At 39.0% G+C, this 10868-nt stretch overlaps 1 protein-coding gene across 1 annotated transcript in view; it reads left to right on the top strand.

Moving 5' to 3' along the window:
* Positions 1–10868, top strand: part of mfsd3 (major facilitator superfamily domain containing 3) — a 99144-nt gene that overhangs the window by 83712 nt on the left and 4564 nt on the right. The gene's annotated exons all lie outside the window — the stretch shown is intronic.

The raw sequence follows: 10868 nt of genomic DNA, 5'->3' as shown, positions 1-10868 counted from the left end.
GGCCTCACCACCCCGCGTGAACCTGGGTTACAGCTCAGTAAAGCCACAGGGTTCCACTCCCTCCCTCACACTGACCAGAACCCCAATTATTTTGTATTTCCTTTTTGTTTTCCAGGATCGCATTATGCTTTGACTTTATTTTATTCGCTTATTTGCGAAGGGACAGTGCAAGTTAATGAATAAAACTCCCAATGCATTACAACAATGTATTACAAAAGAAAAAACGTGTAAACAAGCCAGATTATAGGCAAGGCTAGTTTCCATCTGTTGTTACCTGGAATCATAAAACATCTAAAAACATTAGATTTGAACAACAATGACAGTAGTATAAAATACATGTGTACAACAAATCACAATAACACTTTAATACATCATATACAATACATAATATTACGGTAATTCATTCACTGCCATCTTTAAAACATACCGCTCAACTATTTGTGTGTGCAGGTTTGGTTTGTCACCAGCCATTCCTTTAGTTGTGTTGTATAGGTGCATTGGAGTGCACAGGAGTGTGGGGCATTCTCTGATTTCAGGGGGCAGACTGTGTCAGGTGCAGTGTTAATTTTGGCAGCTATTTTCATTTTAGTTTTAGTCTTAGTCATGTGTCAAGTGCTCCTTTTTCGTTTTCATCATATTTAGTCATCTTCATTTATTTTTCGTTTAGTCAGTTTTAGTCAACTAAATGTCTGAGCATTTTTGTCTTAGTCAGTTTTTGTCTCAATTTTGTCTTTTTTGTTTTAGTCTAGATTTAGTCGACGAAAACGGATGAAATTTTTGTCTATTTTTAGTTAACGGAAAAAAACGTAGTCAACATGGAACATTTTCTGATTTAAATTGCGTATGTAGACATGGTCCAATGTATGCATCAAAGAGAGCATTACGGATGTGGTGACGTTGTTTCTGACCAGAGAGACAACGCTGAACTCTGTCTGTCTTCTGTGTCTTTCCTTTCTCTCTGCCATGTCTGTCCTCTCTCTGCTGTGTCTGTCCTCTCTGTCATGTCTGTCCTCTCTCTCTCTGCTGTGTCTGGCAGCGGTTTATTCTATAACAGGATACTGTAAACTAAGTAAACAGAACACACAGTAGTACTAGTAGTAGTACACACTGATTGCAATCTGCTTGCATAAAAACATTAAAATCACATTCTGAGGTCAGTGTTAAAGTGCCACATGGAAGAGGTCTGGTTAGTGGTTAAAGTTAGAGATGGTCTAGGTCTGGTTAGGGGTTAGAGGTAGAGGTGGTCTATGTCTGGTTATACTGATCCGATACCAGTGCATACATTAAAAAAATATATATATATTATATTATATAAATTATAAAACTTTTTTCTCTTTTCTTTTTTACAGCTACTGTTTTATATATACTGTTTTTTAGTAATAACTAGAAAGTAATGGTATTTATTCAACAACAGGTGATTGTATAGATTAGTATTAGTATCATTAATTGACAACTAAGCTCAATAAGTTCACCCACGGAATGGTTGTTGGTACATTGGTTCCGCACAGACATTATACGTTGTTGCACTTCCTATCCAGGCTGCTCCGTTTAGGTTTGCTACTGCAGAGGCACTGTTGTGATTTTTTATGCAAAATAAATATTCAACATTCTCTTTTGAGACTCCGCCTCAGACTCTTATCATTTGGCACTAAAAGCGAAACATTGTCACCGGTATGGCTGTCTGCATTATGTCATTAATTGTGTGCGAGAGGTCAATCAGTGACCACGTTAGCGTGAGCTAGCTTAGCCACTAGCTAACGCGAGCTAGATGGAAATACAAACATTGTAACGTTACTGGTGAATAAGTGATTTACCTTGGAATACTTCTTTGCCAACTTGCTGTACTTTGCTTGCAGGTCTGCAGCTGGATTATGAATAGTCCCAACTTTAGCCAAGGTAACGTTCAGCTAAAAGTAGCTTTTCAAATAGCTCCAGCTAATGCTAATAACGGAGCTCCCGGTCACACTGCTCTAGTCGGGACGATGGCATTAAGAAAAGTTATAATTATTTTGTCTCGTCTTGTTTTAGTCAACAATATCAACATACATAAAGATAAATTTCGTCCTGGTTTTTGTAAATTACATTTTTGTGTCCTCAGTTGTGGTCAACGATATTTAATAAACAATTTAGTCTCTTTAGCGTGACATGGTCTTCAATAACGTGACGTCACGTCTCGTTGTCGTCATGAAAAAAACCTTCGTTGACGAACATCTTTCGTCATCAATTTAGTCAACAAAATGAACACTGGTCAGGTGCACAGACAGACAGACACACAGGATCACGCAGCCCCCTCTAGCAGAGGAGTATGACATGTAAGCGTATCATATCAACACAATAATCACTGTCTTTCCATCCTATGTTCAAGGGCTTCTGGAGTAATGTTTCAGTCGCTCGTCACTTCGGGGCTTTGTCCGTCAAACATACAGGGTATTTATTTTGTGTGTGGTCCCAATTATTATTTCTAGACTTGAGGATTCTGTCATAATGTGGTCAGTGACTTGAGTCCAGTCGGGTTGTTTGCAGAAGGAGTGATGGTTTTGACTTTGCATTAACGAGGGCCGCTCCGCTTTGAGTTCTGGATATTGGATATAAGGATATATATACAGTATATATCAATATTGGATATATAAGGATATATATACAGTATATATCAATATTGGATATATATATATAAGGATATATATATACAGTATATATCAATATTGGATATATATATATATATATAAGGATATATATACAGTATATATCACAATATTGGATATATAAGGATATATATATACAGTATATATCAATATTGGATATATAAAGATATATATACAATATATATCAATATTGGATATAAGGATATATATACAGTATATATCAATATTGGATATATAAGGATATATATACAGTATATATCAATATTGGATATATAAAGATATATATACAATATATATCAATATTGGATATAGTATATAAGGATATACAGTATATATCCTTCTATGATGATCTATCAAAACATGTAGGCATGTCCCAAGAACCCCAAGACAGCGACATAATTAATTGGCTATTTGATAACCACATATTTGCAATATTTGCACATTTTCTAAAATGTGTCTGAATGATAATCTTGTACGGGATGGGCCGTGTTGGAACAGCGAGATGCGAAAATAAAAATCATTGATTGAATTAATTACTTCATTACAACATCTGTTTTATTTAATAAGATAAAGTTTTCATTCTGTTCATCTCACTTCAATAATTTGTATTGCAACAGAATTTTTTTGTATACTTCGCACCTGCCACAATATGATATATTGCCACGCAAAATATCACGATACTATGCTGTATCAATTCCCCCCCCCCCTACTGTGTATGTACTGTGTATGTGTATGTACTGTGTGTGTGTGTGTGTATGTACTGTGTGTGTGTGTGTGTGTGTGTGTGTGTGTGTGTGTGTGTGTGTGTGTGTGTGTGTGTGTGTGTGTGGTGTGTGTCTGTGTGTGTGTGTGTGTGTGTGTGTGTGTGTGTGTGTGTGTGTGTGTGTGTGTGTGTGTGTGTGTGTGTGTCTGTGTGTGTGTTGCATAAGCTGACCTGAATCCAAGGTGTATAATTATATTTCTGTTCATCTTATTGTGGTAATAATTGCTCATTAAGAATGCAAGTTAGTTAAATTGTTTAATTTTGTTTAATTCAGTTTGATTAAGTTTAAGATAAACCACAGGGACACGTTGCTTTTTCACTGTGGTAAGAAAATATCCACAGAAGCAAGAACAAGTCCACTTTATGTTTTGAGAAGAGCTTTAGATGTCATTATCTGAAAGGACCAGTCTTCTTGACATGTGGGTTCCAAGTCATTCTTGCCTTGATAGAAAAATCAAAGCACCCTTATTTTTTCATAATATTTGACCTTTACTGAAAAGTAACTTTTCTGCCGATTCAGCACTGCCATAGGCTTCCATTGTATCTCAAAATGTGTATTAAACACCACATAAACGCATGAAATTACGTGAGGTGTATTACGTTCCTGGAAAGTTGTATTTAATGTGGCCACCAGTGATGTCATCGAGGGATCTTTGTGTTAATTACAGCTCCATGAAATGATGTAGATGGAAAATAGTAATAATACCTTGTCTTATAGGGACTGCTACCTCATCATTTCATTGAGCTGTAATTACAACTGTGTGAGATTATTTGCACAATAAATAACTCAGCATTGTTTTTTGGTGAAGTGCCCTTTTTTAATGTGGTGTGTAAAAAGGAAAAAAAGTATTATATCACAATGGCAAAAAAGTAACACGTAAGACAGGGCTGTACGTTAACTTTTTTTGCACATAGCACTGGTGCTACAGAGGTTGATAGTTTTGTAGCACAGGCCAAAATCTTGTAGCACAAGTATAAAACATGTTATATTTGTAACAGTCACAAATAAATGTGCCTATTGTATTTGTGTTATTTAGTTGCAGTGCCATGTTTGGCTGTCATTTTCATGCTGACAAGTTGACGTCACACAGCCAGACACGTTACGTGTAAGGAATTATGGGATTTGGTGTTGGGTGTATGGACTCTACTAGGGGTGGGAATCACAAGTTTCCTCACGATATAATATTGATTCTTTGGACAACGATACGATATTTGCCGATATCTGCCATGATACGATACGATGCAGGTGCCTGCAATCGATGTGAGACGATATCATAAGCCCATTTAACACAATCAGTAACATTTAGATCAACTCAAAAAAGGTAACGAAAATATAATTTTAATTTTTTTTATTTAGCTCTTCCAGACATTTAAATGAAAAACAATCTATTGTTTTTAATACAAATAGACCTCCTGTTCACTATAAAGTGCCACGTCTTGATATATTGAGCTTTAAACTTTAAGTACAGTAAATGTATTTGGAACTCACAACACGCAACCTAAAACCCCTTCCTCTCCCAAACCGTTCCTGCAATTGTTTTATGTTGCATGATGATCATGAATACATTTATTATGTATTGTATTTTTTATGTTTAAATATCAACATTATCTGTCCACCCTCAGTACATTTACTATCAATATAATATACTCGTCTGACTTCATCTGATCTTTTCAAACGCACACACACACACAGAAGGGAGAATGCCTGCTAATATTATTACTGGAATTTAAATAGAAATGTGTTATACTCGACTAAAAAAAGCAATATTATTACTGTCATGCATTAGCAGTGAAACACACTGGTCTCAATATTGTTCATCGTGACAAAACGAAACTCTCAATTGTGTGCAATTCATCAGCAATCACATGAAAGGCAAATGACTATGTAACAATTTTGAAAGATTAGGTTGTGACTGACTAGGGATGTTCGATATTGGCTTTTTTACCGATATTCGATATGCCGATATTGTCCAACTCTTAATTGGACAATACGAAATAATAAAAAAAAAACTAAATAATTTCAGGTAACTAACATTACATATCTCTTGTCGTGGAATTAACACAACATTATGCATACTTTTGACAATAAAAGTATGCATTGATGTGTTAATTTCACTGGATGCATTCAACAAGGCATTCTAAATGTAAACAGTATCTGTGCATCTCCCCTTTTCTTATCTCTCCCTCTGGTTCTCACTCTCCCTTTCTCTTTTCCCCTCTCTCTTTCCTTCTCTCCCTTATTTATTGTAATTTCCCTTTGATTGATTGATTGATTGATTGAAAACGTTATGAACAGATTACAGAATGTACAGTACAGTACAGCTCAATACATACAATTGTTAAGGGGATGCAGACCAGAGAAAGACTTTCGTCTTGTTTACATCAGGGTCCCCCATTTTCAATTCATCATAACATATATGACATACATGACATACAGATAGACTGTACTGCTACATCTATACATTTATGACATACCAGATTTGCAAATACAGTACTGTTTGTGATACGAAAAGAGTCCAGAAAAGAGAGTATATACATTTGACGTAGAAACTGTACATTGGAGGAGGTTGGGTAGGTGGGGTGGGGTGGGGTTGGGGGGGGGGGGACTGTACATTGGAGGTGGTTGGGTGGGTGGGGGGGGGGGGGTTGGGTAGGAGGGTGGGGTGGGTGGGGGACACTGTACAACTGTACAAGCAAAACTACATTGGAATATTGACAAACCATACTTGGTCATTTACTGTACATTGGAGGGGGTTGTGTTAGGACATTTACAGGGGTCAGTTTCGAATTGCAGTCTCCCGTAGGTGTTCTTTGAGAGTGTTTTTGAAAGTGGGTAGTGATTCACATTCCTTTACAGCTTTGGGTAGGGCGTTCCACATTGATGTGGCATAATTGTTTAGTCCCTTGTTTGAGCCGAATCTGGGTTTAACATGATTTGTGGAGCTCCCTCTGGTGTTGTGATCGTGGTATTCACTGACCTTTGGGAAGTATTTTGACATGTACATGGGTACCTTGGCCATGTAGTGTATCTTGTAGACCAGGCCCAGGTACTCTGTCGTCTACTCTAAGCCATCCTAGGTTGTCAAAGTGGGCAGGCGTGAGGTGGGTTCTAGGAGTAAGGTCAAGCAGTAGTCTAACCAGTTTGTTTTGAGATGTTTGTAATTTTGTTTTTAGCGCCTTTGAGGTGCTTTGGTACCATGAGGTGCAAGCATAGTCGTAGTACCCTTGAATGAGTGCTCCTGCCAGAGTCTTCAGGGTATTCTTGTTTACCAGTGAGGAGATCCGGTACAAGAATCGAGTTTGTTGGTTTACTTTTTTTATTACATTGGATGCCATTTTGTCACAGGAAAGATTTGCCTCTAGGATGGAACCCAGGTAGGTAATTTCTTCTTTCCTTGTGACAATATTGTCACCCACTGTAACTGAGAAGCCGTCGGTCTTGCTGAGTTTGTTATTTGAACCGAAGAGAATGGACTCTGTTTTGCCCATGTGTAATGATAGTTTGTTATCAGCGAGCCATATGCAGATTTTGCCTAGTTCTGAGCTGAGGGCTTTTTCAACCTGTAACTTGTTCTTGTCAGAGACCAGCAGGGCTGAGTCGTCCGCAAACAGGAACAAGTTGCAGTCACAAGCTGACGACATGTCATTTGCATAAATTAGGAACAGTAGCGGTCCTAGTATGCTTCCTTGTGGAACACCACAGCTCACTGTGAGGGGGGGGGGGGGGGTAGGGTACCGTTTACCTCCACCATCTGTTCTCTCCCCTCCAGGTAGGATTGCATCCAGCTCACTGATAGACTATCAAAACCAATTGCTTTTAGCTTGTCAATCAGAATGGTGTGATTGACTGTGTCGAAGGCCCTTTGTAGGTCCAGCATGACCATGCCGCAGTATTTGCCCGCGTCCACCTCTTGTTTGATGTGGTCGTTTAAATGTGTCAGTGGAGTGGGATGTTCTGAAGCCAGATTGGAATTCGTAGATTAGATTATTTTCCGCAAGGTATTTTTCGACTTGTTCGTATAAAAATGTTTCCATGACTTTCGAGATGGAGGTAAGGATAGTATTAAAGGAGCTCCCGTCTTATAGTTATACGGAGCTACTGAGCAATTTGATCCCGTAGATGGACTTGGCTGACGCGCCGTTCTAAATGTCTGATCTGATACCAAACAGTCCTTGTCCCAATGATACAATGCAGGCAGCTTTACTTGGAACATGATATTTATTTGCTTCACCGTGCAAACAGAATATCTTCGCTTTTGTTCCTTAAACTGATTAAATAATAATGAATACAATACCTAATTGCCTACAAACATTTCGCCCTGTGGCGTGTTCGTGCGTGCGTGCGGTCAAAAACCATTGCCCTTTCCAGGTCAAAAACTCCTCCTCATACAGGTGTACCTGACGCTTAAATAAAAGAAGCGCCACCCCCTGGTCACATAAATCCACTGCACATTAAATCCATTTTGGCCGTTACAGATAGAAACAGGGCGGTAGTTGCCTGGGTCTAATTTACTAATTGTGTTACTCTCGCAATTTTGAAGTCCTTGGGGACGTGTCCCTGTTTTATGGAGAGGTTTATTATGTGTGTGATAACTGGGGTGAATGGCGGCTGCTGAGTCTCTGAGGAATTTGGAGGGGATGTTGTCATGGCCAGTGGCCTTGTTAGGTTGGAGGGCGCTCAGTTTTTTGAGTACCTCATCTGTTGTTACCATTTCCAGTTTGAAGTCGTCTTTGTGGACCCCTAGGTTCTTGTAGTATGCTACTATGTGTTCTACCCCATAATGCCCTGAGTGAGAGGGTAGTTTGTTTACCAGTGTTGTGGCTATGTTTGTGAAGAAAATGTTTAGGTAATTGGCTACATCCAGCTTGTCTGTGATGAGCGTGTTGTCCGTCTTTATGTTTATGTTTGAGAATCTGGTTTTAAGTTTTTTACTGCAGCCTAGTTGATTATTGAGTAATTTCCAAAGTTCACATGGTTTGTTTTTGTTTTCCTCAGTTTTGTCATTGATGATTTTCTTTTTTTGCTGTTTTGATCATGGAGTTTACGTCATTTCTTAGTCTGTTTCTTTCCAGTTTGAGTTCAGTCACGTGGGCTTGGAGTTCACTGCTCGTGCTTTTGGTAAGCTTTGACTGACTTTTACGAAACTCGGTTGCGGTCAGTATTTCAGTGTGCATCCACGGCTCAGCGCGATTTTACTATTGCTATACTACCTTGTATACTATTGCTTTCAAAAAAATTATTACCGATACCGATCATTTCCGATATTACATTTTAATGCCAATATCGGTAGGCCGATAATATTGGACATCTCTAGTTGTGACACTAAAAACAAATTGTACAACATCCATCCAATGACTGAGAACACACTGAGTAAGTCATGGTTTATGTTGCTGTGAACTGCATGCAGGGTGACAGAAGAAGATAAATCCCACAAACATAATGCACTTAACTTAAAGTTGAAGTAAGCATGGCCACTAGGACAGAAGCTTCTACTCTCAAACCCCTTTCGAGACACTTTTCGTACATTAGAAAATGTAAAGAAATTCAGAACAAAACTAACGAAAATAGTGGTGAATGATCAGAGATTGAACGCGGCTTTGAGTGTGTTTTTTGAAGGACTTGATTGAGAGAAAAATGTGGACGGGAGTGAAAGGTTCTTGTTGTGAGTGGGCAGAGAGTTCCAGAAGGTTCTATCTGCACAACGGTGCCAATAACTTGAAGTATAAAAGTGGAAGTATCTCTTCTCAAGCTACCATTTCTTAAAGAAACTATGGTTTGGGACCCCAACCGGTCCATGGCCTTGTTCCATGGACTTGGTCTCACATTGTATCAGAGTGTCTTCTCGTGTACCTCAGTCGCAGGATGACAGGACATAATCTGGACTCACTGGATTGAAGAGAGACACAAATCTTTCTGTCTGGGTCTTTCACTGAAAATAGTTTTTTTTAACAACTGGAAATAAGGTTGAACTTTAACTATTGTCGTGTGATTTCATCCATGAACCAGGCGCGAGTCTGAACTTAACTCTGGTACAGGGTACACTTTTACAAGGAGGATGTGTGGAAGCGAAGTAAAGACTTGGCTTAACGACTCCTCTCCATTAAGTGAGTGGTAGATGTTATCTTGGGAGCCGGTGTAGGTGTCAGCAGAGTCATTCTCTTGTGTTGGTCTCAGCCAGAGAACATGGCTGCTGCTGCAGGCAGAGGGAGGAGTCTCAGCGGTTAGGTAATATCTCTTTCTCTCTCTCTCTCTCTCTCTCTCTCTCTCTCTCTCTCTCTCTCTCTCTCTCTCTCTCTCTCTCTCTCTCTCTCGCTCTCTTTCTATCTCTTTCTTTCATTCTTTCTCTCTCAGTCGCTCGCCCTCCGTCCTCAGAGCCTGAAGGCTGGGATCAGATACTGCTCTCCAGCTGGCCTCCATTCAGCCTATCAGGCGACGATCTCACGCTTTCTCTTTCCGGCTTCTTCTTTTATTCTTTCATTCTTTTCTCCCATCATTTCCCTTTCTTCCATTTCTTTATTGCGCCACCTTCCTTTATTATTTTTTTTTTTATTTTAATCGCACCCTTGCCCTTCTTCTGTGGTCGTTTATGAGAATTGGAAAATCTCAGTTATTTATTCTGGTAAAAAAAAATAAAAGAGTTCTCCACAGTATTCCTTATACAGTATGCGATGTTGAGGTGACAGATCGTTTTCCCAAACCTCCTCTGTCCGCTCTATTTACCCTTCTCTCTAATGCTCTACCTCTATTTACCCTTCTCTCTAATGCTCTACCTCTATTTACCCTTCTCTCTAATGCTCTACCTCTATTTACCCTTCTCTCTAATGCTCTACCTCTCTATTTACCCTTCTCTCTAATGCTCTACCTCTCTATTTACCCTTCTCTCTAATGCTCTACCTCTATTTACCCTTCTCTCTAATGCTCTACCTCTCTATTTACCCATCTCTCTAATGCTCTACCTCTCTATTTACCCTTCTCTCTAATGCTCTACCTCTCTATTTACCCTTCTCTCTAATGCTCTACCTCTCTATTTAGTATTTACCCTTCTCTCTAATGCTCTACCTCTCTATTTACCCATCTCTCTAATGCTCTACCTCTCTATTTACCCATATCTCTAATGCTCTACCTCTCTATTTACCCATCTCTCTAATGCTCTACCTCTCTATTTAGTATTTACCCTTCTCTCTAATGCTCTACCTCTCTATTTACCCATCTCTCTAATGCTCTACCTCTCTATTTACCCTTCTCTCTAATGCTCTACCTCTATTTACCCTTCTCTCTAATGCTCTACCTCTCTATTTACCCATCTCTCTAATGATCTACCTCTCTATTTACCCTTCTCTCTAATGCTCTACCTCTCTATTTACCCATCTCTCTAATGCTCTACCTCTCTATTTACCCATCTCTCTAATGCTCTACCTCTCTATTTACCCTTCTCTCTAATGCTCTACCTCTCTATTTACCC

The sequence above is a fragment of the Notolepis coatsorum genome, assembly GCF_963971535.1.
Source record: "Notolepis coatsorum genome assembly, chromosome: 10".
NCBI lineage: Eukaryota > Metazoa > Chordata > Actinopteri > Aulopiformes > Paralepididae > Notolepis > Notolepis coatsorum.
Note: the sequence above shows the minus strand (reverse complement) of the source record. Positions and strands in the feature narration are given on the sequence as shown.